This window comes from Palaemon carinicauda, chromosome 1 (assembly GCF_036898095.1).
Source record: "Palaemon carinicauda isolate YSFRI2023 chromosome 1, ASM3689809v2, whole genome shotgun sequence".
Taxonomy (NCBI): domain Eukaryota; kingdom Metazoa; phylum Arthropoda; class Malacostraca; order Decapoda; family Palaemonidae; genus Palaemon; species Palaemon carinicauda.
In genome coordinates, this window is record NC_090725.1 from 132,821,015 (window position 1) to 132,841,677 (window position 20,663).

Here is a 20,663-nt window from a genome sequence, read left to right on the forward strand (position 1 = left end):
GGAATCGTGTCCCTAATTACACCGAGACTTGAGTCGCTATTGTAGGGATCTCATCCTGAGGCGACCATTCGGAACTAGACGGGCCAGGGATGAAAGGTGACCGAGGAGACGTAACCACGATTGAGCTGGGAGTTCTTCTCGTCTGAGGAAAGGATCTGCGACCCTCCTCAACTTTGCTATCCTTTCGTCTGATGGGAAGGCTTTGTGGAGATTGGTGTCCAAGATCATGGCTAGATATACCAGTCGTTGAGTAAGAAGCAGAGAGGACTTCTCGAGATTTATCATGATCCCTAGATCTTGGCAAAGTCCCAGAAGTTTGTCTCGGTGTCGAAGAAGGGTCAACTCCGAGTCTGCTAGCGCGGGGGGAGGGGAATGTTGGCGCTCGCGGGTGGGGGTGGGGGGATGCTGGCGCTCGCGCGCGGGAGGGAATATGTTGGCACGAGATTAGAGAATGTTGGCGCTCGCGCGCGCGGGGGAAAATGTTGGCGCTTGCGCGCAGGGGGAAAATTTTGGCGCTTGTGCGCGCGGGGGAGAAATGTTGGCGCTCGCGCGCGGGGAGAAATGTTGGCGCTCGCGCGGGGGGAGAAATGTTGGCGCTCGCGCGCGGGGAGAAATGCGCGAAAATGTTGACGCTCGCGCGCGGGGAGAAATGCGCGCGAGAATGTTGGCGCTCGCGCACGGGGAGAAATGCGCGCGAGAATGTTGGCGCTCGCGCGCGGGGAGGGAGAATGTTGGCGCTTTCGCGCGCGGGAGGGGAGAATGTTGGCGCTTTCGCGCGCGGGGAGAATGTTGGCGCTTGCGCGCAGGGGGAGAATGTTGGCGCTTGCGCGCGCGGGGGAGAATGTTGGCGCTTGCGCGCGCGGAGGAGAAATGTTGGCGCTCGCGCGCAAGAATGTTGACGCTCACGCGCGGGGAGTAATTCGCGCGAAAATGTTGGCGCTCGCGCGTGCGCGGGGGCAGGGGGGGGGGGGGTTTTGGCGATCGCGCGCAAGGAAGAATGTTGGCGCCCACACGGGGGGAGGGGGGGAATGTTGGCACTCGCGCGGGGGGGGAGAATGTTGTCGTTCGCGCGGGGCAAGGGGAATGTTGGCGCTCGCGGGTGGGGGGTGGGGGGATGCTGGCGCTCGCGCTCGGGAGGGAGAATGTTGGCGCGAGGTTGGAGAATGTTGGTGCTCGCGTGCGGGGAGAATGTTGGCGCTTGCGCGCAGGGACGAGAATGTTGGCGCTTGCGCGCAGGGTGGGGAAAATGTTGGCACTCGCGCGCGGAGGAGAATGTTGGCGCATGGCGGGGGAAGGGGGATGTTGGCGCTCGCGCGCAGGGGAAGATTGTTGGCACTCGTGCTGGGGGGGGGATGCTGGCGCTCGCGCAGGGGCGGATTTTGGCGCTCGCGCAGGGGCGGATGTTGGTGCTCGTGCGGTGGGGGGGGATGTTGGCACTCGCGCCGGGGAGGAGAATGTTGGCGCTCGCGTGCAGGGGAAGATTATATGCACTCGTGCGGGGGGGGGGATGCTGGCGCTCGCGCAGGGGCGGATTTTGGCGCTCGCGCAGGGGCGGATGTTGGCGCTTGTGCGGTGGGGGGGGGGGATGTTGGCACTCGCGCCGGGGGGGAGAATGTTGGCGCTCGCACGGGGAGGAGAATGTTGACGCTCGTGCGTGGGGGGGTGGCGCTCGCGCGGGGGGGAGAATATTGGCGCTCGCGCGGGGGGGAGAATATTGGCGCTCGTGGGGGGGAGAATATTGGCGCTCGTGGGGGGGAGAATGCTGGCGCTTGGGGGGGAGAATGCTGGCGCTTGGGGGGGGAATGCTGGCACTTGCGCGGGGCGAGTGTTGGCACTCGCGCGCCAGAGGAAGGGGGTGTTGGTGCTCGTGCGGGGGGGAGAATGTTGGCTCTCGCGCGGGGGGGGGGGTGTTGGCGCTCGCACGCAAGGGGGGGGGAATGTTGGCGCTCACGTACGGGGGAAAATGTTGGCGATCGCGTGCGCGGGGAGAAGGTTGGGGCTCGCGCACGGGGAGAGAAGGTTGGCGCTTGCGCGCGGGGGGAGAAGTTTGGCGCAAGAGCGCGGAGATAAGAAATGCGCGCGAGAATGTTGGCGCTCGCGCGTATGCGGGGGAGGGGAGGTGTTGGCGATCGCGCGCAAGAAAGAATGTTGGCGCTCACGCGGAGGGGGGGGATGTTGGCGCTCATGCGGGGGGGGATGTTGGCGCTCATGCGGGGGGGGGATGTTGGCGCTCATGCGGGGGGGGATGTTGGCGCTCACGCGGGGGGGGGGATGTTGGCGCTCCCGCGGGGGGGGGGGGAAATATTTGCGTTCGCGCGGGGGAAGGGGAATGTTGGCGCTCGCGGGTGGGGGGGGGGGGATGCTGGCGCTCGCGCGCGGGAGGGAGAATGTTGGCGCGAGGTTGGAGAATGTTGGCGCTCACGCGCGGGAGGAGAATGTTGGCGCTTGCGCGCAGGGGGGAGAATGTTGGCGCTTGCGCGCAGGGGGAAAAATGTTGGCGCTCGCGCGCACGGAGGAGAACGTTGGCACAGGGCGGGGGAGAGGGGATGTTGACGCTCGCGCGCAGGGGGAGAATGTTGGCACTCGTGCGGGGGGAGATGTTGGCGCTCACGCAGGGGCGGATGTTGGCGCTCGCGCAGGGGGTGGGGGATGTTGGCACTCGCGCCGGTGGGGGGGGGGGGGAGAATGTTGGCGCTCGCGCGGGGGGGGGAGAATGCTGTGTTGGGGCTCGCGCGGGGGGTTGGGAGAATGTTGTGCTGGCGCTCGCGCGGGGGGGATGTTGTGTTGGCGCTCGCACGGGGGGGATGTTAGCGCTCGCCGGGGGAAAGGGGGTGAACTTTGGCGCTCGCGCTCGCGCGTGCGCGGGAGGGAAGTTGCCGCTCGTGGGGGGGGATGTTGGCACTCACGCGCGGGGAAGAATGTTGGCGCTCGCGGGGGGAGAATGTTGGCGCTCGCGGGGGGAGAATGTTGGCGCTCGCGGGGGGGGGGGGAGAATGTTGGCGCTCTCGCACGCGGGGGAGAATGTTGGCGCTTGCGGGGGGAGAGGGGGGGAGAATGTTAGCGCTAGCGCGGGAGGGGGGGGAATGTTGGCGCTCGCGGGTGGAGGTGGGGGGATGATGGTGCTCGCGCGAGGGAGGGAGAATGTTTGCACAAGGTTGGAGAATGTTGGCGCTCGCGGGTGGAGGTGGGGGGATGATGGTGCTCGCGCGAGGGAGGGAGAATGTTTGCACAAGGTTGGAGAATGTTGACGCTCGCGCGGGGGGGGGGGGAAAATGTTGGCGCTTGCGCGCAGGGAAGAGAATGTTGGCGCTTGCGCACAGGGGGAAATGTTTGCGCGGGGCGGGGGAGGGGGGATGTTGGCGCTCGCGCAGGGGCTGATGTTGGCGCTCGCGCAGGGGGATGTTGGCACTCGTGCGGGCGGGGGGGGGAAGAATGTTGGCGCTCGCGCGGGGGGGGAGAATGTTGTGTTGGCGCTCGCGAGCGGGGGGAAAATGTTGTTTTGGCGCTCGCGCGGGAGGGGGGAATGTTGTGTTGGCGCTCTCACGGTGGGGGGATGTTAGCGCTCGCGGGGGGGGGGGGTTTGAGGCGGGGGGTTGAGGTGGGGGCGTGAATGTTGCCGCTCTCGCACAGGCGGAGAATGTTGGCGCTGGCGCGAGGGGGAGAGGGGGAGAATGTTGGCACTGGCGCAGGGGGAGAATGTTGGCACTGGCGCGGGGGGAGAATGTTGGCGCTCACGGGGGGGGGGTTTAGAATGTTGGCGCTCACGCGCAGGGGGAGAATGTTGGCGCTTGCGCGGGAGGGATATTGGCACTCGCGCTCGGGGGAGAATGTTGGCGATGGTATGCACTTGCGGGGAGGGGAATGAGGCAATGGCGACCTTGCCGGATGATGCATCTGTGTTCGTGTCTGTTGGTGCACGTAATGTTGGTGCACGTAATGTTGGTGCGCGTAATGTTGGCGCTCGCGCGGGGGAGAATGTTGGCATGTTGGCGCTCGCGAGCGGGGGGGGAGAATGTTGACCCACCGTGGGGGGGGGGGTGGCGCTCGCGCGGGGGGAAAGAATATTGGCGCTCGTGGGAGGGGAGGAGAATGTTGGCGCTCGCGCGGGGGGGGGGAGTTGGCGCTTGCGGGGGGGGGAGAATGTTGACGCTTGGGGGGAGAATGTTGGCGCTTGGGGGGGAGAATGCTGGCACTTGCACGGGGAGGATGTTGGCGCTCGCGCGCCGGAGGGGGGTGCTGGCGCTCGCTTGCCGGAGGGGGGGGTGCTGGCGCTCGCGCGCCGGAGGGGGGGTGCTGGCGCTCGCGCGCCGGAGGGGGGGTGCTGGCGCTCGCGCGGGGGGAGAATGTTGGCTCTCGCGGGGGGGGGAAATGCTGGCTCTCGCGGGGGGGGGAATGCTGGCGCTCACATGCAGGGGGGGGAGAATGTTGGCGCTCACGTACGGGGGAAGAATGTAGGCGCTCGCGCGCGCGGGGAGAAGGTTGGCGCTCGCGCGAGGGGGGGGGGAGAATGTTGGCACAAGCGTGAGCGGGGGGGAGAATGTTGGCACAAGCGCGAGCGGGGGGAGAATGTTGGCACAAGCGCGAGCGGGAGGAGAATGTTGGCGCAAGCGCAAGCGGGGGGAGAATGTTGGCGCAAGCGGGTGAGGATGTTGGCGCTTGCGTAGGGGGGAAATGTTGGCGCTTGCGTAGGGGGGAAATGTTGGCGCTTGCGTAGGGGGGAAATGTTGGCGCTTGTGCGCGGTGGTAGAATGTTGGCGCTCGCGGGGGGGGGGGGGGGATTTTGGTGCTCACACACGCAGGGGGGGGATGTTGGCGCTCACCCGCCGGGGGATGTTGGAGCTCGCGCAGGGGAGGGGGTGTTGGAGCTCGCGCGCTGGGGGAGGGGGGGAATGTTGGCGCTCGCGCACGGGGGGAGAGGGGAATGTTGGCGCTCGCGCACGAGGGGAGAGGGGAATGTTGGCGCTCACGCGCGCGGGGGGGGAGAATGTTGGCACTCGCGAGCGGGAGAATGTTGGCGGGCGAGCGCGCGGGAGAATTTTGGCGGGCGAGCGCGCGGGAGAATGTTGGCGGGCGAGCGCGCGGGAGAATGTTGGCGGGGCGAGCGCGCGGGAGAATGTTGGCGGGCGAGCGCGCGGGAGAATGTTGGCGGGCGAGCGCGCGGGAGAATGTTGGCAAGCGCGGGGGAGAGGGGGGGGAGAATGTTGGCGCTCGCGCGGGGGGAGGGGAATGTTGGCGCTCGCGGGTGGGGGTGGGGGGATGATGGTGCTCGCGCGAGGGAGGGAGAATGTTTACACAAGGTTGGAGAATATTGACGCTCGCGCGGGGGAGGGGGGTGGGGGAATGTTGGCGCTTACGCGCAGGGAAGAGAATGTTGGCGCTTGCACGCAGGGGGGAAAATGTTTGCGCGGGGCGGGGGAGGGGGGATGTTGGCGCTCGCGCAGGGGCTGATGTTGGCGCTCGCGCAGGGGGATGTTGGCACTCGTGCGGGCGGGGGGGGGGAAAGAATGTTGGCGCTCGCGCGGGGGGGAAAGAATGTTGGCGCTCGCGCGGGGGGGAGAATGTTGTGTTGGCGCTCGCGCGGGGGGAAAATGTTGTTTTGGCGCTCGCGCGGGAGGGGGGAATGTTGTGTTGGCGCTCTCACGGTGGGGGGGATGTTAGCGCTCGCCGGGGGGGGGGGGGTTTGAGGCGGGGGGGGTTGAGGTGGGGGCGTGAATGTTGGCGCTCGCGCACAGGGGGAGAATGTTGGCGCTGGCGCGAGGGGGAGAGGGGGAGAATGTTGGCACTGGCGCGGGGGGAGAATGTTGGTGCTCACGGGGGGGGGGGTTTAGAATGTTGGCGCTCACGCGCAGGGGGAGAATGTTGGCGCTTGCGCGGGAGGGATATTGGCACTCGCGCTCGGGGGAGAATGTTGGCGATGGTATGCGCTTGCGGGGAGGGGGAATGAGGCAATGGCGACCTTGCCGGATGATGCATCTGTGTTCGTGTCTGTTGGTGCGCGTAATGTTGGCGCTCGCGCGGGGGAGAATGTTGGCATGTTGGCGCTCGCGGGCAGGGGGGGAGAATGTTGACCCACCGTGGGGGGGGGCTGGCGCTCGCGCGGGGGGGAGAGAATATTGGCGCTCGTGGGAGGGGGGGAGAATGTTGGCGCTCGCGCGGGGGGGGAGTTGGCGCTTGCGGGGGGGGAGAATGTTGACGCTTGGGGGGAGAATGTTGGCGCTTGGGGGGGAGAATGCTGGCACTTGCACGGGGAGGATGTTGGCGCTCGCGCGCCGGAGGGGGGGGTGCTGGCGCTCGCGCGCCGGAGGGGGGGTGCTGGCGCTCGCGCGGGGGGAGAATGTTGGCTCTCGCGGGGGGGGGAATGCTGGCTCTCGCGGGGGGGAATGCTGGCGCTCACATGCAGGGGGGGGAGAATGTTGGCGCTCACGTACAGGGGGAGAATGTAGGCGCTCGCGCGCGCGGGGAGAAGGTTGGCGCTCGCGCGCGGGGGAAGAAGGTTGGTGCAAGCGCGCGGGGAGAATATTGGCGCAAGCGGGAGCGGGAAGAATGTTGGCGCAAGCGCGCGCGGGGGGGAGAATATTGATGCAAGCGGGGGGATGCAAGCAGGGGGGATGTAAGCGGGGGGGATGTAAGCGGGGGGGGGGGGGGGATGTAAGCGGGGGGGGGGGGGGGATGTAAGCGGGGGGGGGGATGTAAGCGGGGGGGGGATGTAAGCGGGGGGGGATGTAAGCGGGGGGGGGGGATGTAAGCGGGGGGGATGTAAGCGGGGGGGGATGTAAGCGGGGGGGTCTAAGCGGGGGGGGATGCAAGCGGAGGGGATGCAAGCGGGGGGATGCAAGCGGGGGGATGCAAGCGGGGGAGGGGGGGAATGTTGGCGCTCGTGCGCGGGGGTAGAATGTTGGCGCTTGCGCTGCGGGGGGGTGTTGGCGCTCGCGCTGCGGGGGGGTGTTGGCGCTCTCGCTGCGGGGGGGTGTTGGCGCTCGCGCTGCGGGGGGGTGTTGGCGCTCTCGCTGCGGGGGGGGGGGGGTGTTGGCGCTCTCGCTGCGGGGGGGGTGTTGGCGCTCGCGGGGGGGGGGGGTGTTGGCGCTCGCGGGGGGGGGGGGGTGTTGGCACTCGCGCGGGGGGGGATTGGCACTCGCGCGGGGGGGGGGATTGGCACTCGCGCGGGGGGGGGTATTGGCACTCGCGCGGGGGGGTATTGGCGCTTGCGCGGGGGGGGGGGGTTGGCCCTCACGCGGGAGGGGGGGTTTGGCGCTCACGCGGGAGGGGGGGTTTGGCGCTCGCGCGGGGGGGGGTTGGCGCTCGTGCGGGGGGGGGGGGGGTGTTGGGGCTCGCGCAGGGGGGGGAATGTTGGCGCTTGCCGGGGGGGGGATGTTTGCGCAAGCACGAGTGGGGGGGAGAATGTTGGCGCAAGCGCGAGCGGGGGGAGAATGTTGGCACAAGCGCGAGCGGGAGGAGAATGTTGGCGCGAGCGCGAGCGTGGGGAGAATGTTGGCGCAAGCGGGGGAGGATGTTGGCGCTTGCGTAGGGGGGAAATGTTGGCGCTTGTGCGCGGTGGTAGAATGTTGGCGCTCGCGGGGGGGGGGATTTTGGTGCTCACGCACGCGGGGGGGGATGTTGGCGCTCACCCGCCGGGGGATGTTGGAGCTCGCGCAGGGGGGGGTGTTGGAGCTCGCGCGCTGGGGGAGGGGGGGAATGTTGGCGCTCGCGCACGGGGGGAGGGGGAATGTTGGCGCTCGCGCGCGCGGGGGGGAGAATGTTGGCACTCGCGAGCGGGAGAATGTTGGCGGGCGAGCGCGCGGGAGAATGTTGGCAAGCGCGCGGGAGAATGTTGGCGAGCGAGCGGGAGAATGTTGGTGAGCGCGCGGGAGAATGTTGGAGAGCGCACGGGAGAATGTTGGCGAGCGCGCGGGAGAATGTTGGCGAGCGCGCGCAGAAGAGTATTGGCGAGCGCGCGCAGGAGAGTATTGCCGAGCGCGCGGGAGAGTGTTGGCACATGTCTGTAGGAGGGAGATAGCGCGCGCACGCATCTCTGTGTGTGCGCGGGAGAAAGATGGCGCGAAGGTGAGTGCACATGTTTTAGCGAGCGCTGGCACGCTGGTGAAAGTTGGCGTGCAGGTGAGGGCAGTAACGTGGTTGTCGTTTCACCTACAGACTTGTGTGCTGGAGAGTGATGACGCGCAGGTATCTGTTGGCACGTTGCTTGGCGCGCAATATGGCATGATGGAAAGCGCTGGCACGCAGGCGATGTAGGGCGCACATGTTAGCGCACGGGAGGGCACTAGCGCGCTGGAGAACGTTGGCGCGCAGGTGAGTACTGGCGCAGAGGAGAGAATTGGTGCACAGGAGTGCTGGCGCGTAGGAGATTGTGGGCCCGTAGGTGCAGGAGAGCAGGAAATCATGGGCGCGCAGGAGAGCGCAAGTGCGCTGTGGTGTGTTGGCCCGTGGACGACCCTGGGCATGTGCATGCAGGATGCGCAGGTGATCGTGGAGAGCGCTGATGTGCAGATGAACGATGGCGTGTAAGTGCATGTTGGCGCGCAAGCGCGTGAGGCTGCTGCCGTTTGTGAGGGCGAGCAGGTTGAGAGCTGCGCCGAAGCATTATAGACTGACGAGCTGCTGGTGAGCGCTGGTCTGAGGGCATAGGTGCGTGGTGTGCAGGGCGAGAATGATGGCGCGCAGTTGCGCACTTTGGAGGAGCTACATAAGGCTCTACAGGCGACATGAACAGCGATGGAAGGTCGGCAGGTCTGTTGGATGGATGGTCGACGTGTCCTTTGAAAGGACGACCATCCACCGAAGGAGATCACGAACGATCTGCAGAGAGGTCCAGGACCGAAGTCACAAGACTGGTTGCAGGTGCAATGATATATGAATGAAGGTCTGACGGAGGTTCCTCTGCAGGGCACTGCAGTGATGACGTTGAACCAAAGAGGTGTCTCTTCATTACTGGTGAAGGGAGACCTCTAAGGCGAAGAGGAAGGAGAGCCTTCCGACAGCTGCGTCCTTTGGGAGCCGTTTATCAGCAAGCTGACCGTCAGCAGTCTCTATAAGTGAACTCCCCCGACGGAGGGAAACACTAGCAGAGAGACCGATGATGAACTTAGTTTCCCCTTTGGAGGATGGTCAGGAACGGGGGAAACTAAGGCGCCAGATACAGTTGTAGAGTTTGGAGTGGCAGAGGAGAAGGATGACGCCGCATGAGACACCTCTGACACAACAGCGTTGACAAAAGTCAGGGGATCTACCTATGACGGCGACGATGATTGCTTAACAGAAGCAGCCATGTGGATGAACTGGAGCAGGGCCTCCTTGGAGGGCGAACCCGTGAGTCCCAAGGAGGACCAAATCTGAAAAATGGAAGTTAGTGACAAGGCCTCACCCGGGGGAAGAGGTGGCAATGCTTCGCTAGGGGAAGCAACCTCATCTCTCGAGACCCGGGGTTGGTCGGAAACAACTTGGTCTACGCTACTACTCGACGGCCTCTCGTAAGAGACCGACGGAGTACGAGCTTCGGCGCAGGGTTGGGCGACGGAAGAAGAGGCCTTGGGTTTTTCTCCCTTCAAAGCAACCTTCGAAGGAGAAATATCCCGTTTGGACTTCTTCCACCGTCACGAAAACGTCTCCCACTGGGAGAAAGACCACTCCCTACACTTGTTGACACTGTCACACCGTTGACTTCTGCAAGAAGGACAAAGGGCGTGAGGATCAGTCTCGACCGCCGACATATATGTTCCAAAAGAGCGGCCGGAGAGTCCAGGGCAGGTGCGCATGGTCGCAGAAGTCAACTTCACACACACTTTAAGAGAAAAAGAGAAAACAAAATGGCGTCAATGGCTGCCAAAAGTCGGCGAGGATGAAGAGCGGAAACGACCGTTCACCATCAGAGCCGAAAACAAAAATGAGCTCAATCACAGGTATGTGAAGGGGAGCGGTAGCAAGCTATCCTCCCTACCCCCGCTAACTAGCGGTGTGGGTAGTTAACCCTCGTTAAAAATTAATGGCTCGTCATTTCAGCTACGCTGAAAGTAATACCCCTATTAAATAGCGTGGTTTGTATTCCAGTTACAGAACAACCATACGATCAGCGCCCAAGCCCACTCTCCACCCAAGCTAGAACCAAGGAGGACCAGGCAATGATTGATGATGACTCGGAAGATAGACCTATAGGCTCCCCACAACTCCCAGCCTTGCCTCACAAGGATGGTAAGGTTGCAGCGGCCAAAAAAAATAACGAGTTACTTTAGACAAGTTGTGTTCTGAGATGCCTTATATTTATCATTTCATTTCTTGTTAACAAATCACAGCACATATACTGTATATGGAAACTGACCATATTTGGCCATGTTTCTCTTTTTTTTTTTATGACACATCTTCGTATGACTTACACAACGTCGCAGGTCATTATTACTATCATTATTATTATTATTATTATTAATTGCTAAGCTACAACCCTAGTTGGAAAAGCAGAATGCTGTAAACCCAGAGGCTCCAACAGGGAAAATAGCCCAGTGAGGAAAGGAAACAAGGAAATAATAAATATTTTAAGAATATCAAAATAAATATCTTCTATATAAACTATAAAAACTTTAACAAAACAAGAGGAAGAGAAATTAGATAAAATAGTGTGCCCGAGTGTACCATCAAGCAAGAGAACTCTAACCCAAGAGAGTGGAAGACCATGGTACAGAGGCTATGGCACTACCCAAGACTAAGAGAACAATGGTTTGATTTTGCATTGTCCTTCTCCTAGAAGAGCTGCTTCCCATAGCTAAAGTCTCTTCTACCTTACCAAGAGGAAAGTAGCCACTGAACAATTACAGTGCAGTAGTTAACCCCTTTGGTGAAGAAGAATTGTTTGGTAATCTCAATGTTATCAGGGGTATGAGGACAGAGGAGAATCTGTAAAGAATATGCCAGACTATTTGGTGTATGTCTAGGTAAAGGGAAAGTGAGAGAAGGATCCAATGTAGTACTGTCTGGCCAGTCAAAGGACCCCATAACTCTCTAGCGGCAGTATCTCAACGGGTGGCAGGTGCCCTGGCCAACCTACTACCTTTATGGTTATTGCTTTGTTCTCTGATGTGTCTGTTCTGTCATGGATCATTCTGTACCCAGATGTAATGGCCACTCTTATGATTATATGAAACCTATGGATCAATTTCATGGTGACGATGATCCCCAACCTTCCACATCTCATACATATGGTAAAATATTATTTGTACAATATAAAGACCCATGGGGTTGACGAGCCCAGCTCAACATAAGAATAATGATGTAATGTTAATTTTGCGAGCACAGCAAGTCACGGTGGAGCAAAAACCTTTAGAAGTATTAAAATATATCCCCGAAATGACCCACAGGGTTTGCGAGCACAGCTCAACGTGTACCGCTTACCAACACATAGAAGCAGTGGTGTAATGTTTTTTTTAATTATTTTTCATTTTTTTTATGCGAGCGACACAAGCCACAGCAGAGCAAAATCCATTAGAACTGACTAAAGTTAGTTCTTTGGTAAAATTATAGTTACAGATGGAACCAACTTTTTGAACAGAAAAAAAATTTTTCCATGTAGTAAATAATATGCTTTCATTGAATTTGATCTTCATTTCAACAGCAAATTAAACCAAAAACCCATCAGACCGTCTAAGAACGGTGATATTTAAAGAAAACTAATGGTTTTTGCTCCTATGTACCGGCATGTGGTAGATGCTGAGCTGCACATGCTAACTACACATACTATCATTATTTCTTAAATGATTAGGATTTTATTTCCGGGGAAAATAGCTGTCTTTTTCGAAGAAAATGGAAATTTTTCAATAGGAAACACCTGTTTCTGGTAAATTTCTATTGTATTACAGGGTGTGATTTCGAACAGAAAATATGTTATTTTTATTAATAAAATAAATTTTTGAATATACTTACCCGGTGATCATATAAGCTGTCAGCTCTGCTGCCCGACAGAAAAACCTAAGGACAAAATACGCCAGCGATCGCTATACAGGTGGGGGTGTACATCAACAGCGCCATCTGTCGAGCAGGTACTCAAGTACTCCATGTAAACACAGAACCAATTTTCTCCTCGGTCCACTGGGTCTCTATTGGGGAGGAAGGCAGGGTCTTTTAATATATGATCACCGGGTAAGTATATTCAAAAATTTATTTTATTAATAAAAATAACATTTTTCAATATTAAACTTAGCCGGTGATCATATAAGCTGATTCACACCCAGGGGGGTGGGTAGAGACCAGCATTACATGTTTACATTATTAAGAGCTAAGTATTTTGTATTTCATTTTAGCAGTTATTCAAAATAACAAACATAAAATAAATAAGTACCTGGTAAGGAAGACGACTTGAACAATTACTCTGCCTTTTTAAGTACGTCTTCCTTACTGAGCCTCGCGATCCTCAGGACCTCATCAAAACCTCTAATCTAGGCGCTTCTCAAGAAAAGAATTTGACCACCCGCCAAATCAACCAGGATGCGAAAGGCTTCTTAGCCTTCCGGACAACCCAAAAACAACAATAAAGAAAAACATTTCAAGAGAAAGATTAAAAAGGTTATGGAATTAGGGGAATGTAGTGGTTGAGCCCTCACCCACTACTGCACTCGCTGCTACGAATGGTCCCAGGGTGTAGCAGTTCTCGTAAAGAGACTGGACATCTTTAAGATAAAAAGACGCGAACACTGACTTGCTTCTCCAATAGGTTGCGTCCATTATACTCTGCAGAGATCTGTTTTGTTTGAAGGCCACTGAAGTTGCGACAGCTCTAACTTCATGTGTCCTTACCTTCAGCAAAGCATGGTCTTCCTCATTCAGATGGGAATGAGCTTCTCGTATCAACAGTCTAATATAATAGGAAACTGCATTCTTCGACATAGGTAAAGAAGGTTTCTTAATAGCACACCATAAAGCTTCTGACTGTCCTCGTAAAGGTTTAGTCCGTTTCAAATAGAACTTAAGAGCTCTCACAGGGCACAAGGCTCTTTCTAGTTCATTTCCAACCAAATTAGAAAGGCTTGGAATATCGAACGATTTCGGCCAAGGACGAGAAGGTAGTTCGTTTTTGGCTAGAAAACCAAGCTGCAAAGAACATGTAGCCGTCTCAGATGAAAATCCGATGTTCCTGCTGAAGGCGTGTATCTCACTGACTCTTTTAGCTGTAGCTAAGCAGACGAGGAAAAGAGTCTTTAAAGGGAGATCTTTAAAGGAGGCTGATTGTAGCGGCTCGAACCTTTCTGACATAAGGAATCTTAGTACCACGTCTAAATTCCAACCTGGTGTGGCCAAACGACGCTCCTTCGAGGTCTCAAAAGACTTAAGGAGGTCCTGTAGATCTTTGTTGTTGGAAAGATCTAAGCCTCTGTGACGGAAGACTGCTGCCAACATGCTTCTGTAACCCTTGATCGTGGGAGCTGAAAGAGATCTTACCTTCCTCAGATATAAAAGGAAGTCAGCTATTTGAGTTACAGAGGTACTGGTTGAGGATACTGATACCGACTTGCACCAGCTTCGGAAGACTTCCCACTTCGACTGGTAGACTCTAAGAGTGGATGTCCTCCTTGCTCTAGCAATCGCCCTGGCTGCCTCCTTCGAAAAGCCTCTAGCTCTCGAGAGTCTTTCGATAGTCTGAAGGCAGTCAGACGAAGAGCGTGGAGGCTTGGGTGTACCTTCTTTACGTGTGGCTGACGTAGAAGGTCCACTCTTAGCGGAAGAGTTCTGGGAACGTCCACAAGCCATTGCAGTACCTCGGTGAACCATTCTCTCGCGGGCCAGAGGGGAGCAACCAACGTCAACCTTGTCCCTACGTGAGAGGCGAACTTCTGCAGTACTTTGTTGACAATCTTGAACGGGGGGAATGCATAAAGGTCTAGATGGGACCAATCCAGTAGAAAGGCATCTATATGAACTGCTGCTGGGTCCGGGATTGGCGAGCAATAATTTGGGAGTCTCTTGGTCATTGAGGTTGCAAAGAGATCTATGGTAGGTTGGCCCCATGTGGCCCAAAGTCTCTTGCATACATTCTTGTGAAGGGTCCATTCTGTTGGGATGATTTGACCCTTCCGACTGAGGCGGTCCGCCATGACATTCATGTTGCCTTGAATGAACCTCGTTACTAGAGACAGGTTTAGATCTCTTGACCAGGTGAGGAGGTCCCTTGCGATCTCGTACAACTTCAGAGAATGGGTCCCTCCTTGCTTGGAGATGTACGCCAAGGCCGTGGTGTTGTCGGAGTTCACCTCCACCACCTTGCCTAGAAGGAGGGACTTGAAGCTTTTCAAGGCCAGATGAACTGCCAGTAGCTCCTTGCAGTTGATATGTAACGCTCTTTGCTCCGAGTTCCAGGTGCCCGAGCATTCCCGACCGTCTAATGTCGCACCCCAGCCCGTGTCCGATGCGTCCGAGAAGAGAACGTGGTTGGGGGTCTGAACAGTCAGTGGCAGACCCTCTCTGAGGTTGATGTTGTCCTTCCACCAGGTCAGTGATGACTTCATCTTCTCGGAAATAGGGATCGAGACCGCTTCTAGCGTCTTGTCCTTTCTCCAGTGAACAGCCAGGTGAAATTGAAGGGGACGGAGGTGCAGTCTCCCTAACGCAATGAACTGGTCCAGTGATGAAAGCGTCCCTATCAGACTCATCCACTGTCTGACTAAACATCGGTCCTTCATTAGCATGTTCTGGATGCATCCTTGGGCTTGACTTATTCTGGGGGCCGACGGAAAAGCCCGAAAAGCTTGACTGTGAATCTCCATCCCTAGGTACACTATAGTTTGGGATGGGACCAGTTGGGACTTTTCCATATTGACCAGGAGACCCAATTCCTTGGTCAGATCTAGAGTCCACTTTAGATTCTCCAGACAGCGACGACTGGACGAAGCTCTTAAAAGCCAGTCGTCCAAATAGAGGGAGGCTCTGATGTCTGCTAAATGCAGGAATTTGGCAATATTCCTCATCAGTTTCGTAAAGACAAGAGGCGCCGTGCTTAGGCCAAAGCACAGGGCTTGAAATTGGTAGACAACCTTCCCGTAAACGAACCTTAGAAAAGGTTGGGATTCTGGGTGGATGGGGACGTGAAAGTAAGCGTCCTTGAGGTCTAAAGAGACCATCCAGTCTTCCTTCCTGACCGCTGCTAGAACAGACTTTGTCGTCTCCATGGCGAACGTCTGCTTGGTGACAAAGACATTCAGAGCACTGATGTCTAGCACCGGTCTCCACCCTCCTGTCTTCTTTACCACTAAGAAGAGACGGTTGTAGAAGCCCGGGGATTGATGGTCCCGGACTTTGACTACCGCTCCCTTTTCTAGTAAGAGAGACACCTCTTGCTTCAAAGCTAGTCGCTTGTCCTCCTCTCTGTACCTGGGAGAGAGGTCGATGGGAGTCGTTGCTAGAGGGGGCTTGCGCAAGAATGGGATCTTGTACCCCTCTCTGAGCAACTTCACAGATTGTGCATCTGCGCCCCTGTTCTCCCAGGACTGCCAGTAGTTCTTGAGTCTGGCTCCCACTGCTGTCTGAAGAAGGTGGCAGTCAGACTCTGCCTCTAAAGGACTTGGTACCTTTCTTCTTGCTCCCACGTTTCCCTTCGGCACGAGCACTTCCTCTGCTGGAGGCTCTGCCACGAAAGGGCGGAATAAATCTTGACGCTGGAGTATCCATCCTTGGTCGAGACACGGAAGGCAAAGGGGTGGCTTTGCGTGCAGATGACGCAACTAGGTCATGCGTGTCTTTTTGAATCAAGGAGGCAGCAATCTCCTTGATCAACTCCTCTGGGAAAAGGCACTTCGAGAGAGGAGCAAACATAAGCTCCGACCTCTGACATTGTGTTACTCCCGCTGACAAGAAGGAGCAAAGGTTATCTCGTTTCTTGAGGACCCCGGAAACGAACGAAGCCGCAAGCTCACTGGAACCGTCCCGTATGGCCTTGTCCATGCAGGACATAATGAGCATGGAAGTTTCCTTGTCAGAAGGGGAGGTCTTCCTGCTCAACGCTCCCAAACACCAGTCCAAAAAGTTAAACACTTCGAACGCTCTGAACACTCCTTTCATCAGATGATCTAAATCTGAAGGAGTCCAACAAATCTTGGAGCGTCTCATGGCCAGCCTGCGGGGAGAGTCTACTAGACTTGAGAAGTCGCCCTGGGCAGAGGCAGGAACTCCCAAGCCGAGAACTTCTCCCGTGGCATACCAGACGCTCGATCTGGAAGCGAGTTTCGCAGGGGGAAACAAGAATGCTGTCTTCCCCAGGTGCTTTTTGGACTGCATCCAATCTCCCAACACCCTTAAAGCTCTCTTGGACGAGCGGACGAGGACGAGCTTCGTAAAGGCAGGCGCGGATGACTGCGTGCCTAAAGCGAACTCAGATGGAGGTGAGCGTGGGGCCGCAGAAACAAACTGATCTGGATACAAGTCCTTGAACAGTGCAAGTACTTTTCTAAAGTCCAGGGAGGGAGGCGTGGTCTTGGGTTCGTCGATGTCCGTGTGCGGGTCGTCAAGGTGTGCAGCGTCGTCATCATCAGAGAGTCCATCGTCTGAATGCTGAAGAGGAAGCGGCAAAGGAGTAGGCATTGGCTGGTCAGCTGAGTCCGGCAGCACGGGTGCATGCGTGACTGCACTGGACGCAACGTCATGGAACTGTTGGTCAGTCTGAGAGCAGGCAACAACCATAGCTGCGCGGGGGCGCAAAGCGTCTACTCCCAACTGTATAGTCTGCTGTGGGCGAGTAGGGGTAACCACAGTGGGTTGCGGAGGTTGACGCACCGCGTCAAAACAAAACAACTTAGGTTGTTGTTGTTGTAACTCGCGAACGTCAACGGAGGGTTCCGTGCGTCGGCGAACGTCAACATGCGGCTGGCAGGGTACAGTGCGCATGGGTGGCGGGACTCTCACAGCTGGAGTGCGGGAGAAGGTAGCCTCAGCGTCAACTGGACGCACAACCGTGGTTGGTTGTAGGCTAACGGGTGCAGCGTCAACCTTCTCCGCCCGAAAGTCCTGCATTAACGATGACAACTGTGTCTGCATGGTCTGCAGCAAAGCCCACTTAGGGTCTACAGTAGCAGGTGCGGCAACAGACGGTGTTACTGCCTGTTGCGGTACCGCTTTGCCTCTCTTAGGAGGTGTGCAGTCATCTGAAGACTGCAGCGAGTCCGAACTGACCCAGTGGCTACAACTGGGCCGTTGGACTTGCGCGGAAGGGACCTTGCGTTTGAGAGGTCGTGAGACCTTGGTCCATTGTTTCTGCCGAGAAACATCTTCCGCAGACGAGGAATAAATGGGCTCTCTCGTCTTCTTGTGGGTGGGGCGATCTTGGCAAGATACGTCCGAAACCACGGAGGGAACGTCTGTCCGCTGATTAAAGCCTGTCGAACCCTTTGGTCGTACGACATTGCTTCTCCCCTGGGCTTGGGAGCTTGCAAGAGGTCCCGGACTGGGAGGACGACAGGCACGAACAGACGCACCCTCAAGCGCAACACTAACACTTTTCACAACACTTCCACTCACTAGGTCACTACCCACTGCACTCTTACCCTTCAACTCCCTGACGTCTGCCATGAGTTGGTTACGGTCACTCGCCAATGACTCGACTCTCTCACCCAGAGCCTGGATGGCACGCATCATATCTGCCATCGAAGGTTGTTGAGTGCTAGAAGGGGGATCAGGAGCAACCACTACAGGGGAAGGAATAGGTTGTGGGGCATGGGGAGAGGAAAAATCAACTGAGCGAGATGAACTCCTCCTGACTCTATCTCTCTCTAGCCTACGTGAATATTTAAGGAATTCGAGAAAATCGAATTCCGAAAGCCCAACGCATTTCTCACACCGATCTTCCCATTGACAGGATTTACCCCGACAATTGGAACAAATGGTGTGCGGATCGATAGAGGCCTTCGGAAGACGCCTTGAACAGTCCCTAGCACTACACTTCCTGTATTTAGGGACTTGAGAAGGGTCAGCCATCTTGAATTAGTCAAAGGGGAAATTCAAAATCTATCCAAGTCGTCAACAAATAATCCAAAATTCAATCAAAGAATGCAAGGAAGTATTGAAGATAACCTCTGCAAAGCGAAAGCTAATAACTAGAAATGAGTACTTCACCAAAATCTGTGAAAATCAATCCAGTAAGCAACAGAGTATTTAGTAGGTCTTGCCGGTGGCACGACAGAGAGAAAATTGGTTCTGTGTTTACATGGAGTACTTGAGTACCTGCTCGACAGATGGTGCTGTTGATGTACACCCCCACCTGTATAGCGATCGCTGGCGTATTTTGTCCTTAGGTTTTTCTGTCGGGCAGCAGAGCTGACAGCTTATATGATCACCGGCTAAGTTTAATATTGAAAAATATGTTTTACTATAGTAAATAACGTGATTTAACCGAATTTGACTTTCATTTCAACCGCAAACAAACAGATCAACCAATTCGGCTAACTTTAAGTTGCCGAATTGGTTACTGTCAAGATGAAATGAAGGTGAAAACCGGTTAAATCAGGTTATTTCCTACAGGAAAACATATATTTTCTGTTAAAATGGTTAAATATAATCACTGTTGTCATATATGTTGTGTTAAAATATTTAAATATAAGCACTTGTTCAACGGTGTAACTTCCCTTACGAATGTACTGCAAACGATAACATTAGCAATGTTACCAATGATACACAGTGTTACCAACGTTGATGTATGGTACACAGAGTTACCAACGGCACAATGACATTACTAGCGATAGCAATGCTAGATATTTCCATAAGTATTTTAAATAATTTTTCCATATAAGTTTTACTCAATATATAAAAAGTACAAAAAGGGCACAGAACCTAACAAACCCACCTAACCTAACCTAGTAGTATGACAGGTCACAAACCTCAGGTATCTACTGAGAACAGTAAAATTCTCCATATTACGAATGATACACAGAGTTACCAATGGTACGGTGACATTACTATCGATAGTAAAGTTAGATATTTCCATACGTATTTTAAATAATTCTTCCATATAACTTTTACACAATATACAAAAAGTACAAAAAGGGCACTGAACCTAACAAACCCACCTAACCTAACCTAGGAGTTCCCCGGTCACAAAACACATATGATGACTATTGAGGAATGACTTACCATCCCAATGTTTATGTAAAAAGTGGTTTGCAAATAATATCTTCCATGGGGGTAGATGACTTTTTCCCATAAATGTACCTTTATAAGAAGTAACGGTATAACCACAAAGACGTTTCTTTTTTATTTTAGGTATGTTTGTTTCGGTATTACAATAAAACACGTGAATGTCTTTCCTGTAAGATAGGAGGGAACGGCACTTGGGGCACTGTAAGAGTTGAGGAATTACGTTGTGTGCTTTCAGGAAATTATCAACATTGGATGAAGAATCATAAAAATCACCATGGAATTTAGCAAATGATTTTAGGTACGGAATACTGCAGCCGTTAAAAGTATCTATAACTTCCTCCATCGCAAAATACGAAAAAATAAACCTCACTTGAAATTGCGGACACCTTACTAGGACAAAGGTTTCAAGGGAAAAGGATTTGGTGGAAGGGGTATGAACAGACCACTTAAAGAGATAAAGGAAGGGGGTAGGGAAATATCAGTTGACAACCCCCTTGTGTAAACTTTGAATACGTATCGGTTCGTGATTGGTTAACGGAAAAACAACGGAGTCTAGAGGGTAAACATGAATGAACTGTACAGGGAAACTAGTCCAGAGAAAGTATTTATGTGAAACCGGGGAGTGAAAAAGAAATAACAAAAGAAATAAAAACAATATAGGAAGATAAAATGGAATGTATGATAAATAATATTGAATGGGAATATAAAATGAGATGATTTTAACATTAATGAACTGGATAGGGAAACTAGTCCAGAGCAAGTATTTATGTGAAACCGGGGAGTGAAAAGGAAATAACAAAAGAAATAAACCCCATATAGGAAGTTAAAATGGAATGTGTGATAAATAATATTGAATGAGAATATAAAATGAGATGATTTTAAAAGGTATCGGATAATAAAACGAGTAATAGGAGGGGGAAAAGCTTCTGCGCAGGGGGCAGGGTTTTTGCGCAGGTCGAAAACTGGTATACACGAACGTACGGGTGCTAATGTTAGCATGGAATGCTAACATTTGATCTTCATCAGACGTTGGCAGCACTGGTTACTGTATTTTTTCACGAGATAATCTTTGCAACGGCGCCTCCAAAGTTTATCCAGATATACTGTTTTGTATTTTCCTCTGATTATCATACATTCAAGAAGGTAATGTATAGAGAACAAAAGGGTTATTTTACGATTATATATAGTTTCCCCACCCAAAACCCCGAGTTCCCACTGGGGGTCCCCCATTATCGTAGGATATAGATGTATATATATATATATTTCTGAAACTATTCATTTGCGACAGGAACGAGTGTCATTTTCGAAGTGAGCGTAATTTTTAAGGTAATTTTGTATTGTATTACAGGGTGAGATTTCAAAAAGAAAATATATGTTTTCCTATAGTAAATAACGTGATTTAACAGAATTTGATGTTCATTTCAATCGGAAACAAACAGATCAACCAATTCGGCTAGCTCACTTCTCTTACGATTGTACTGCGAACGACAACATTAGAAACGTTACCAATAATACACAGTGTTACCAACGTTGACGTATGGTACACAGAG

The 20,663-nt window shown here is 54.5% G+C and overlaps 1 protein-coding gene across 3 annotated transcripts in view; it reads right to left on the reverse strand.

Moving 5' to 3' along the window:
- Positions 1–20,663, reverse strand: part of Ctu1 (Cytosolic thiouridylase subunit 1) — a 196,901-nt gene that overhangs the window by 173,113 nt on the left and 3,125 nt on the right. The gene's annotated exons all lie outside the window — the stretch shown is intronic.